The following is a 12,751-nucleotide window of genomic DNA, read 5'->3' on the forward strand; positions in this document are numbered from 1 at the left end:
CCAAATTCAGTCAAACTGATAAGATTAACCTTATCTATCAAAGAGGCTTTTCTACAGAAAGGGGAGGGGTCAGATGCTTTTGTATTGGGTTTTGGGAGTGGTGCAGGATTCACTCATCACAGGGATGGTATTTCACAAGACATTTTCCCTTTTCCTCCATAGGCCTTCTAGCAAAAGGAGAAACTCAGTGGCTGGTTTCTCTTTGAGGAGGTCATGGCATCTTGTTGCACCGGGCAGGTGTTGTCCCTGTGCTGAGGAGTATAAAGGAACTAAGGATAAGATGCAGGTCCCATAATGTAGACAAGGAAGGAAGAGGCCTGGTCCAGCTTTTAGGAAATGGGAATAATAGGCTCTTTTGTCACTATGAAGGGCCCTGGTTGCATTTCCTTTCTTCACTTTTATTTCTAAGTTTGTGTGCACCACATGAGTACAGTGACTTCAGAGGTCAACAAAGGGTTTGTCAAATGCCCTAGAAGTAGAGCTACGGATGCTGATGAGTCACCTGTCATAGGTGCTAAAATCCCATCCAGGTCCCCTACAAGAGCAGGAAATACTCTTAACCACTATGCATCTTTCCGTGTGCCAGTATTTATGTTTCTAAAAGTCCTCCAGGTGATTTCTTGAAGTTTTGATTATGAGCCTAGCTTTTAACGGCTGAGCCATCTCTCCAGCCCTGGGTGATTTTTTTCTCATGCAACCTGAGTTAGGAATCACTGCCGACTGGTAACTAACAACTCGATTGAAAATTCCACAACTAGAGTTGACACCCTGAGTGTTAGTTAAATAAACCAGCTGAGATAAGGGCATGTTATTGGTTAATTGTGACTTGCACAATGCCTAAAAAGTATCAGGTACTTCGTGAATGTCTGTCGCACAGGCTTCTAGAGGTGTCTGACAATTCCTTTGGAGCCTATGTGGAGTAGGTACATCTAAACTGTTTACCTCATGGACTGGAGGTGAAAGAGACGGAGGAGGAGGGTCACAGTGCTGCTCACAAACATGCGTGGGACCTTCAGGAAGCACCACCTGTCAGAGATTCCCACTGCCTCTGAAAACAACACAAGCCGTCATGGAATGCACACTAGTGTACATTCTAGAGGTCACATGCACACTAGTGCACATTCTAGAGGTCACATGCACACTAGTGCACATTCTAGAGGTCACATGCACACTAGTGCACATTCTAGAGGTCACATGCACACTAGTGCTCATTCTAAAGATACTACAACAACCGTTTACAAAATTCCATTCCCAGCTAATGAATTTCAAACTCTACTTAAGAACCCAGGAGCCATCTATGATGCTGAAGAGCTTCCAGAAATAAAAAGGGGGTAGAGGATTCCAAGATTTCACCTTCTGAGACATTCAGGCACCAGGATTATTTGTGTCATTTAAAGTTCAGCTTTAGTTTTTTTTTTTTTTCTGGTTTAATTATGTATGTGCACAAATGTTTGTGTGAGACTTTGTGCAGGTGAGGGCGGCCGCCCATAGAGACCAGAAGAGGTTGAGTCTCGGTCGGTTATGAGCTGACTAATGTGAGTGCTGAGAATCGACCTCAGGGCCTCTACAAGAGAAGTACTTGTTCTTAAATGCTGAGCCATCTCTCTGTTCCAAAATTTAATTTAAAAAAATCCTGCTTCCATACAGAGTGGTATCCCCAACGGAGAACAGACAAAATCGTTTGGAAAGTCAAAGAGCTTCCTTTGTTGGGGAGCCTGCTTGTCATGTTAGACCCAAAAGGTATTCTATCAACCTCAGCTGAAAGAATTCACTAACCAAAACCATGCTGCTAAAGAACAATGAACAGACCTTGCAAAGGAAAAGACATGTGTCCCCAGCTCTTGTAAAGTATGTCTTGATGCAAGGGAAGTTAACTTATCAGCTCAGTTTATATGCTCACATTTAAACAGCATGATGACTAGTTTCAAGAGAATGATGTCGCTGCTCTGCAGAGTAAAGATACTAAGTCGGTTTTTGTTTTTTCATTTGGTGGAGATTCAGTCTGTCTTCTCTTTTAAGCGCACTAGAAAGTAGTGGTTCCGACTTCAGCGTGAGGAAATTAAGATTATAGTGGAAGAAGAGGCCCAGGAGCCAGACCTCTCTCTCCCTTCCCAAGCCTGGCTCTCCTCTCCCTCATCCTCCGTGTGACCTCAGTGTGTGTGCTCATGGCGTACGAGCGATACCAAGGGCCGTGTAAGAGCATCTTGAAGAGAAACCACTGCACACAGAACATCTGTCTGAGTTATTATTGTGTGAAATAACAGTGCCCTGTGTGTTGTTATGACAGGCAGCACTGACGCTAAGAAGTTGTGCAATGGAAGCCACGTGTCAACCAGACATCGTGCCTCTGTGCGGAGGCAAAGCTCCGGCCTTGGCCTTTGTGCCTCTTTGCATTACACATGTTCCGGATACTTTATGAACTTATGACAAAGCATATACCTCGCATCCACGTAAGGAATGCCCATCATACATTCTGCTGTGCATACTGCCATCTCCACCGAACGACATCCACTGGGAAGGAGACTGCTACAAGTCTTGTACTTCATCCTTTGCCAGAGGAACAGGGTTTTGTATCTTAGTGAACCATAATTTACTTAGCTCATCCCCAATACTGGTTATTTGGGATACTCCTAGTCTTTTAATATTACACTAATAAATGTCTGAAATATTCAAATGTGTAATGTACAACTAAATATGTTATTCACGTAGGTATACATGCAAGTATGCAAGTGTACTTTTACAGTACAGTCTTGCGGATGGAATCATTTTTTATTTTGATTAGATATTGCCAATTTTCTTTTCAATGAAATTGCACCAAGTCATACGACCAACAAATGCTCATGACCTTCATTTTTAAGGTCTTATTTTAAAAAAAAACACACACACACAGGGTAACCAAGTTTCTTTGTTTGTTGTTATGCTATAACAAATTAGCTCAGACTGGGTAATTTATAAGCAACGGAGGTTAAGTCATAGGTTCTGAGGCTGCAAGTCCATGATCACGGTGTCAGCACACACAGTGTATTTGTGTGAGACCAAACAAGCTCTCTGGGGCCTCTTTTATACCAGTACTAATCCCACTTGCAAGGACATCACCCTTATGATTCTGGTCACTCAAAAAAAAAAATTTAAAAACGCATTGGAAATTCCATTTCAATATATGATTGCTTAAGAAACACCAAGAGGCTAACAAGTGGATCGTAGTTGTCAAATATTAGAATTACATGATTGAGGACCCCATAGAACCTGCTCATGCCATCATGACTTCCACTCCACATACAGAAGAATAAAGACTTCAAACAAACCTGACTGTAAATAATGTTCAGGATGCTGGAGAAGAGCAAGGCTGTGTTAATTTTTACAGCCAAACTCAATATAGGCATATTGGGAAGGATATGTTCAGTTCAAGGTGGTGGCTACTGAAAACAAAGTTGTATACTTCCCTCCTGAGTCTTAAAGCCTGTCTTGGGGTGGACTTTAAAAGATGTATTTTGTGAGTAGCAGCTTCCCAAGGTCATCTGCAGGACCAGGTGCTTGTGGTGCAGAACTGAGAGAGCTCAGGTGGTATAGAGTACTGCCAAGCAAGCACGAACCCTGAGTTGGATCCCAGAACCTATGTAAAAGAAAGTCAGTACAGTGGAATATGCTTGAAATTCCAGTGCTGAGGAGGTGGAAGCAAGCTGAACTCTGGGAATTATTGCCAGTCAATTTAGCCTACTGTGCATTCCAGGCCTGGGAGGGGATTGACAGGAGGTCCTGCTTCACCATCTTACACACACACACACATACACACACACACATACACACACACACACACACACACACGTACACAGGCAATACCCAAGGAACACAATCCAAGCTTGTTCTCTGACTTCCACATACACATGTATAAGCATATACAAGAACACACAAAAAAGCACATACACACATATGAGTGTGTATGTGAGAGAGAAGAAGAAGAAGAAGAAGAAGAAGAAGAAGAAGAAGAAGAAGAAGAAGAAGAAGAAGAAGAAGAAGAAGAAGGAGGAGAAGGAGAAGGAGAAGGAGAAGGAGAAGGAGAAGGAGAAGGAGAAGAAGAAGAAGAAGAAGCAGGAGGAGGAGGAGGAGGAAGAGAAGAAGAAGAAGAAGAAGAAGAAGAAGAAGAAGAAGAAGAAGAAGAAGAAGAAGAAGAAGAAGAAGAAGAAGAAAATAATCAGCTCTAGTCTATACTGATATATGCATCTATGCATCACTGGGCATCTGAGCTCTAAAAACAATAGAAGGAGCCATAGACAGTCATCATCATAAAGGGGACTCCGAGGACACCTTGGCTGTTTCTTTGAACAACTGCCTACCCTTCCATCAACATATGCACCACAGGCTTCAGAGAAATACCTAAGGAAAAAAATGTTCTAATCTTATAAAAACAAGACACTTATAAGACACTGTTAGTTTAGGACCCCATGTGCCAATCTTCAGAAATCATTTATCATTACTATCATTACCTCCTCCTAGATTTAGTGTGTGACACTTCTCCCAGGCCTGCGGATAAGGGTGGCATCCAGTACCACAGACAGGACTTGCTCAGCTTTAGAAAATGCAAGAAGTCCAGCCACATGATATGGCTTGAAGCATGCTGGTACTCATATGTCCCCACTATTAGGCAAGATCATCATATCTAGATACATCTTAGTATTTGGAGTCTGTGTCAGTACCTAGAGAAGTCACTAGAGTTTCCAAGACGTAATGAACGGAGCTGTCAAATCTACCAGCAGAGAGCACTCTGGGAGAGTGCACAAATGACCTTGGAAACCTGGATGGAGCACATGATGGGAAATTGAAAACAAACTACTGACTGGGCATCACCCCCCACACTGTTTTTTTTTAATGTTTGGAGTGGCAGAGAAATGTTAAATTTCATTAAGTTTTACAGCCAGACTTAATATAGACATAAATCCCTTTAATGCTGGTTTCAGTCAAAAGTGAGCTGAACATTATCGTTAAACTAGCGCATGTGGGAGAATTATTTGAGGAAAATCAAAATAGACACAGTTGGGAACACTCAGCCATGACCATATTCGATGCAAGTAGGCGCAGTAGCAAAATTCTTTAGGTGCTAATGGACTGGGCTATTTTGTTTCTCAGTTTCCATATGGAGGAGCTGTACTGGGGCAATATGGCTGTGGTTGAAAGTCTATCTGGGGAAACTCATTTCTCTTTCATTAGCCCATGAACACAGTGCAATTCGAGCTAATCCTGCTCCACGGATTCTAGCTGCATTATTTGGTTAAATGCATTTGCAGAACAAAGGAACCAAAGTGATGTTTCTTATTCTGAATGCTTGCAGCTTGGGATTGCCTTGACAATTAGCCACACGCCACCTTATACCCAAGTCACACACACACCTATTGTTTGAGACCTTGTGTAAGCCTCGTATTACATCCACTGGAGACCTCTTACCTTCCTGTCTGACTTCTCTGAGGTCCAACAACAACATAGACCTATTTCCTATTGTGACTGACAGATACTCCAGCACATACATGATGCAGTTGTGAGGTACTGAAACAACCACTCTTGGCAGGTTGGTAAATTGCAAAATGGCAAGCAATTTGAAAGGTGCTCTTCTGGACAAGTGGGTGAGAAAATGGCAGGGCTTCTCCCTCAAATGTCGTAGTGACCATCCTGCAGCTCCAGTCTCACCCCTTGGGCAAGGCAGGTCTTGCTCAATTCTCCATTGCAGCCCTGGTTTCAGAAACCACTTTCTCAGTTTTGTGGTCAAACCATATAGATTTGTTCCTTAGTACTCAAAAAAAAAAAAAAAAAAAAAAAATTATCTGTACCATCCTATCAGCCAGTGCCCAGATTACACATGCCAACTAATATTCAAGCCAAGCATGGTCAAACTGCTACTGTGTGAAATTGAAGAGAGAAAGGGGGTAAGTATTATATTTCATTATGTACATGTATAATGCTCTCAAAAAAAAAAAAAAAAAAAAAAAAAAAAAAAACATGCCTGAGATCTGCATCCAGGCACTATGTGCGCCGTGTACCCATCTCTCCTGAGCAGTGGCTTCTGCATCCCTTCTGCCTGGCACATTGACCAGCACACACGCAGGTGTTTGCTTCTGAAAAGAAAGAAGAGCTAAAGGTGGTTCCCTTCCCCGAGATGCCGTCAGCCAATAGTGAGCTGGCCCCAGTCTATAATCTCACCAACCTCCTATCGACTCTTTCCGGTGGGCATGAGGCTTGGAGCCACAGACGGCTCACAATGGAGTCAGATTTGTTTTTGTCAGCTTCCTTTCAGCAGCTTCACCCTACCTAGAGAGCACAGATGTGGACCAGAGGTCCCCTAGTGAAAGGGGTTACCCAGGAAGAAAGGATCTGTGTAAGAAGTTAGAATGTAGGCTATCAGAACCTGGGAACATAAATGGCATCGAACACAGGTCAAGGTCCCACAAAGTCTTTCCAAGAGAGGCTTTGTAAGCCTCAAACCACTGCTTAATTCTTCTGTTTATTGTGAATAAAGTATTTGAGAGGAAGAAGGGGAGTTAGCTATTGCAGTAAACTGTATATAATTTAAAAAATGCTACAGGTCATATTACTATAACCAAAAAAAAAAAAAAAAAACCAAAAACAAAAACAAAAAGGAACTTAAAATTGTGAAGTGAAACACTTCACAGACAGGAAAGCTAAGCAGTTGTGGTGCTAACTAGTAACTTACCTTTGGCAGCAGTTTTGGTTTTGATTTTGCCGAGTTCTTTCCCATCAGCATAGCAGTTTCTCCTGGAAATCTCATGCAATACTCTCAGGGTTCGACACTCTTGAGGGTTTAGTCCATTATCATCATGGCAGGAAGCATGGCGGTGTGCAGTCAGACAGGATTCTGGAGGAGCCAAGACTTCTACAACTTGATCCACAGGTAGCAGAAGGAGATGGGCATGGCTTGAGCTTATAAAACCTCAAAGCCCCCCCTCCAGTGACACACTTCCTCCAACAAGACCCACCTACTTCAACAAGGCATACTTCCTAATAGTGCCACTTCCTATGGGCAAGCATTCAAACACATGAGTCTATGGGGGAAGTTACTATTCAAACCACCACCGGTGGCAACATATTTGGTTTTCTGGGGGCTTTTATGGGTTTGCATTTGCAGTTGTCTGTTACAGTTAGTGAAGAAAGGGCTTTAGCAGAAGTTAACTTTAAAGGAAAGGGTCTTTGAATAATACCACCCATCCAGTTGCAATTCCCTATACTCCTTGACTGACAGACCACCTCTTGGATCAGAGGAGCATCTGGCAGCAAGAACCTTCTTGGGAGAGGTAGGCATACTCTGTTGTGCCCACAAAGCAGGCAAAAGCAGACTACCTCAAGACAGCATCAGTCTAGATGCCAAGGAGTTAGAGGCCTAACAAACGAGGTAATTATAAAGGTGAAACCCAAATAAATGGCCATCACATTTTCAAATGGATATAGGTTAAAAGCTAATTGTTACACTGCGCAAAATGTCTTCATACTAAATATGTAACAGGCTCCATTCTTCTGCAAGATGAGGGGATGCCGTAAGAAGTTTGAGAAGTAGCTGTGGTCTATCTGTCTTTGCGTTTTATCCTTCTAGATCAACTCCAGTCTAGATTCAAAACCAGGTCTCTCCGCTCTAGCTCTTCACCCTACGCTATCAGTCTGTTGTCTGAAGACTAAAGGGTCTTTCAAAGCCTGACCAGAAGGCCTCTCTGGGCCCTGGGGCATTCGAGTCTAGCTTTAAGGATAGGATAGCAATGTCAGATCTACCTTTAACCTTAAGAGCTTCGGAAACCTCACTGTAACATGAAGACAGCACAGATGCCCCGGAGCTCAAGTCCCCTTCCTCCCAGCCTTCAGAGTGACACTGGCCCCATCACCTGAATCAAGCCTTCGGTTCAGCCTGCACCACACAAACATAGCTCCAATTATAAGAAATGAAAGAGGCCATGGAAATCAGTACCTCCCTGTTCTTTCATAACTAGGTACACATACTTTCTTCCTCTGCATGGAGAGCATATGGGGCAAACACCAACTAGAACTCCAATGATTAAACTTTATACCTAAAGGCAAAGTAAGTCTCACTTCCTATGTATTCAAATATTCAGAAACTCCATCTTTGGTTATTGAATTACTGAAAACCCAAGAGGTGTTTGTCCCCCAGTCCCTGTCATGAACTTTAATAAGAGGGGGAAAAAAAGGAGTTGTGCTCAGAAGTTTCTCCCAGAAATAACTTTTAGGGAAGCCCTGAGGTCACCCTGGATTCTGCCCAACCTTCTGTGCCTGTTTGATGGCACACAGACAATTCAAGTTCTTAATGACCACTGAATCACCACAAGCCTGAATCACGGAAGATTAAGTTCTATTTGCCAAACAGCTCATATTTTCTAAGGCAAGAAAATACAATAATATAGTTTAGGAAGAAGTCACAAAAATGTAAACAAGTATCTAGCTAGAGCTGAAATCACCAGAGCATTCAATTGACTAAAGTCCTCTTGATATTTTCTATAGCTGCCATGGAAAAAAGTTCAATACAATTCAAGGCCAGTTTAACTTCTTGTACATAAATAATTTATAGCAGACACATTGTCGTTCAAGCTGATCGATGATTCCATTTGCCTATAAAAGCATAAACAGAACCTTTGAAAGTATTGCTTTGTGCCCTTTCTTGTTGGAAACCATTAGATTTAGGGCCAGAAAAATATACAGCCCAAGCAGAGCAATGATTTGCTTTCCTTAATGTTCACTGTAGACTTTTACTCAAGAAACTAAGGATTAGTCAGCAAATTCATTACAGAAATCAACAAAATTACCAGGCTTTTAAACCACCATCTGTTTTGATGTTGGGAGGCAAAACCAACCCCAGACAATGCAGGGTCTCTCTTCTTTTTGTAAAAGTATCCACAGGGCTCAAGGCTTTTGTGTTTCGAGTTTTTTTTTTCAAAATCTCTCAGGCCTTCCTTCTAATCCATACCTTTTTATAGAATTGCATCTTTTCCAGTGCCAGGAATGGGAGCCTAGAGACCTTAGCCCCAAGCCTCACTGGAACATACCTGTCAGAAGAGTAAACAGTTTACCAAATCAGTCATTTAGGTAGCAAGCACAGGAGTGATTACTGTTCTTACAGAAAATGGGGTTTGGTCCTCAACACCCAAATCAGGTTCTCAATTGTCTATGGTTCGGGGTGACTGATACCCTCTGTTCTCAGTGTGTTCCTGCACACATGCTATGCATGTCAACTCACTTGAGCATACTCATGGTTAGAGAAGAGAAGGTAAGAACCATGGTCCTAGCTCACTGCCATGGTCGCCACCGTCTTCCTCAACACTGTCTTTCCCGTGGACCTTACTTGACAGTTCCTGAAGATCTTGCCTAAACTCTGAGTCCTGATCATCAGAACTTCCTAACTAGATGGTCCTCACTAATCTCAACCCCTCCCCAGAATATTCTGCTGTTTCTTTCTTTGGGATGGGTTTCAGTGAGGTACAGGGCAGGATGGCCACGGATTATTAGATAAGGTGCCTTGCAGACACTTTTCTGATCTGTGATCCATGCCCCTGGGATAGAATAAGCCAAGACCTAGGTCATGTGCCATTCTCCCCTGAACCTATCCCTCAAGCTCTTAAGAAAGAGGCAGCCCTTAGGGCTCCCTCCCAGGACCTAACCAAATGTTGTGGCCAGCTCTCTCTAGACCATAAGATTTTGATCATTTCTATAGAGAAACCAACCAGACTTAGCAAATGTGTTTCAAGATCTATTGCTTAAGCCTCAATCTCAACTCTGAAGCCCAAAAAAAGAAAAATTTATATATTATATATACATATATAAAATATAATTTTATAATAAATGTAATATGTAAATTACTTACTTATATATTTATATAACATACAGACATGTTTCTCTCAATGCTCCTGCCCAGTCCTACTTACTCCATCTAAGAGTGTTCAATCTCTGAAAACTTCAGAGACAGTTAAGAACAACATACATTATGAAAACAAATAAGTTATTTCAAAATAATTTTTTTGAAGAAAGGGGAGATGAAGGGGGGAGGAGGAAGAGGAAGAAGAAGAAGCTGAAATACAAATATCTCAAAGAAACCCAAGAGGGGGAAATGTCAAATCTAAGAAAGCAGGTGGCCCTAGAGACAAAGACTATGGATTAGACACAGATTGAAGTTTTTCAGGTCAATGAAGGTTCTGTGAGAGGCCTGGTGAGACAGCACTCTGAGTAGCCAGGGAACAGAGAGGTCTATGCCGACCACTCAGAAAGTGCCCCCCCAATTAGTTCAGGGGAGCAGGAACCCTGCCTTAGGGTATCTGTTTCCAGATCCGCCCATGTGTGCAGAACAGGCGCTCAGGCCATATGCCACCAGGAATGGTGGAGATCCACGGACACAGGCCTGGTGAGACAGTGCTCCAAGTAGCCGGGGAGCAAAAAGGTCTGTGCCGAGCGCTCAGAACATGCTCCCCTCCTCCCCCCCAGTGGTTCAGGGGAGCAGGAATCCTGCCTTAGGGTGTCTGTTTCCAGCCGGCAGCCCATGCCTGTAGAACAGGCGCTCAGGCCATCTGCCACCAGTAACAGAGGAGATCCAGGGACACAGGCAAGGTACAAGGGAGAGACGAGAACCAATCACTGACAACAAGACCACATATAATCACAGACAAAAAGGTGGCAAGAGGAAAGCAAAAGAGTGTACCCCAGAGAAACCAAGACAACCTGGCAACACCAGAACCCAGCTCTCCCATCACAGCAAACAGCGGAATGCCAAACACTCCAGAAAAAGAAGACTCAGACCCAATATCATACCTCAAGATGATGATAGAGATCCTTAAACAAGAATGGGAGGAAAATCATAAAGAAATAGAAGCTTGTAAAGAAGAAATAAGAAAAACACTCAAAGAAATCAAAGAACTAGAGGAAAACAGAACCAAAGAGATGAAGGAATTGAAGAAGGAATTTAAAATGGAAATGGAAACAATAAAGAAAACACTAAAAGAGACAACCCTGGAGGTAGAAAACCTAAAAAAGAAATCAGGAGTCACAGATGCAAGCATCTCCAACAGACTACAAGAGATGGAAAAGAGAATATCAGGGGCCGAAGACAACATGGAAAACATAGACAAAACAGTCAGAGAAGATGCAAAAACCAAAAAGCTCCTAACCCAAAATATCCAGGAGATCCAGAACACAATGAGAAGACCAAACCTAAGGATAATAGGAATAGAAGAGGGCGAAGAATATCAACTAAGAGGCACAGTAAATATCTTCAACAAAATTATAGAAGAAAACTTCCCTAACCTTAAGAATGAGATGACCATGAGTATAAAAGAAACCTACAGAACCCCAAATAGAGTGGACCAGAAAAGAAATTCCTCCCTACACATAATAATCAAAATGCCAAGTGCCCAAAACAAAGAAAGAATTCTAAAAGCAGTAAGGGGGAAAGGTCATGTAACATATAAAGGCAGGCCAATCAGAATCACACCCGATTTCTCAACAGAGACTATGAAAGCTAGAAGATCCTGGACAGACATCATACAGACCCTAAGAGAACACAAGTGTCAGCCCAAGCTGCTATACCCAGCAAAACTCTCAATCACCATAGATGGAGAGGCCAAGATATTCCAAGACAAAACTAAATTTACACAATATCTGACCACAAACCCAGCACTACAATAAATTATAGGTGGAAAATGCAATACAAAGAGGGAAACTACATCCTAGTAAAAACAAGAAAATACATAAGCAAGAAAACCAAAAGAAGAAAGACACACAGGCACAATTATACCTCTGAAAGCAAAAATAGCAGGAAAAAGCAAACACTATTCCTTAATATCTGTTAACATAAATGGACTCAATTCCACAATAAAAAGACATAGGCTATCAGACTTGAAACATAAACAAAACCCAGCATTTTGCTGAATACAGGAAACTCATCTCAGAGACAAAGACAGACACTATCTCAGAGTAAAAGGTTGGGAAAAAAACTTCCAAGCAAATGGCCCCAAGAAGCAAGCTGGAGTGGCCATTCTAATATTGAATAAAGTAAATTTTCAACCAAAAGTTATCAAAAAAGATAAGGAAGGACACTATTTACTCATTACAGGGAAAATTTGTCAGGAGAAATTCTCAATCCTTAACATATATGCTCCAAATACAAGAGCACCCATATTCATAAAATAAACCCTACTAAAGCTCAAAAAGCACACTGCACCCCACACAATAATAGTAGGAGACCTCTACACCCCACTCTCACCAATAGACAGATCATGGAAACAGAAACTGAACAAAGAGACAGTAAAACTAGCAGAGGTTATGAAGCAATTGGAATTAATAGATATCTACAGAACATATCATCTTAAAACAAAAGAATACACCTTCTTCTCAGCACCTCACAGCACCTTCTCAAAAACTGACCATATAATGGGTCACAAAACAAGCCTCAATAGATATAAGAAGATTGAAATACTCCCATGCATCCTATCAGATCACCATGGTCTAAGGCTAGTCTTTAATAACAACAAAGACAACAAAGAGCCCATATACACATGGAAACTAAACAATGCTCTATTAAATGATAGCAGGGTCAAAGAAGAAATAAAGAAATTAAAGATTTTCAAGAATTTAATAAAAATGAATTCACAACATACCCAAACCTATGGGATGCAATGAAAGCAGACTGAGAGGAAAACTCATAACTCCGAGTGCTTCCAAAAAGAAACTGGGGATAGCATAAACTATCAACTTGACAGCA

The 12,751-nt window shown here is 41.8% G+C and overlaps 1 protein-coding gene across 2 annotated transcripts in view; it reads left to right on the forward strand.

Moving 5' to 3' along the window:
- The window catches only part of PCSK2 (proprotein convertase subtilisin/kexin type 2), a gene marked incomplete at both ends in the record, with an annotated part of 224,750 nt that overhangs the window by 149,743 nt on the left and 62,256 nt on the right, over positions 1–12,751 (forward strand). The gene's annotated exons all lie outside the window — the stretch shown is intronic.

This window comes from Micromys minutus, assembly GCF_963924665.1.
Source record: "Micromys minutus genome assembly, chromosome: 17".
Lineage (NCBI taxonomy): Eukaryota > Metazoa > Chordata > Mammalia > Rodentia > Muridae > Micromys > Micromys minutus.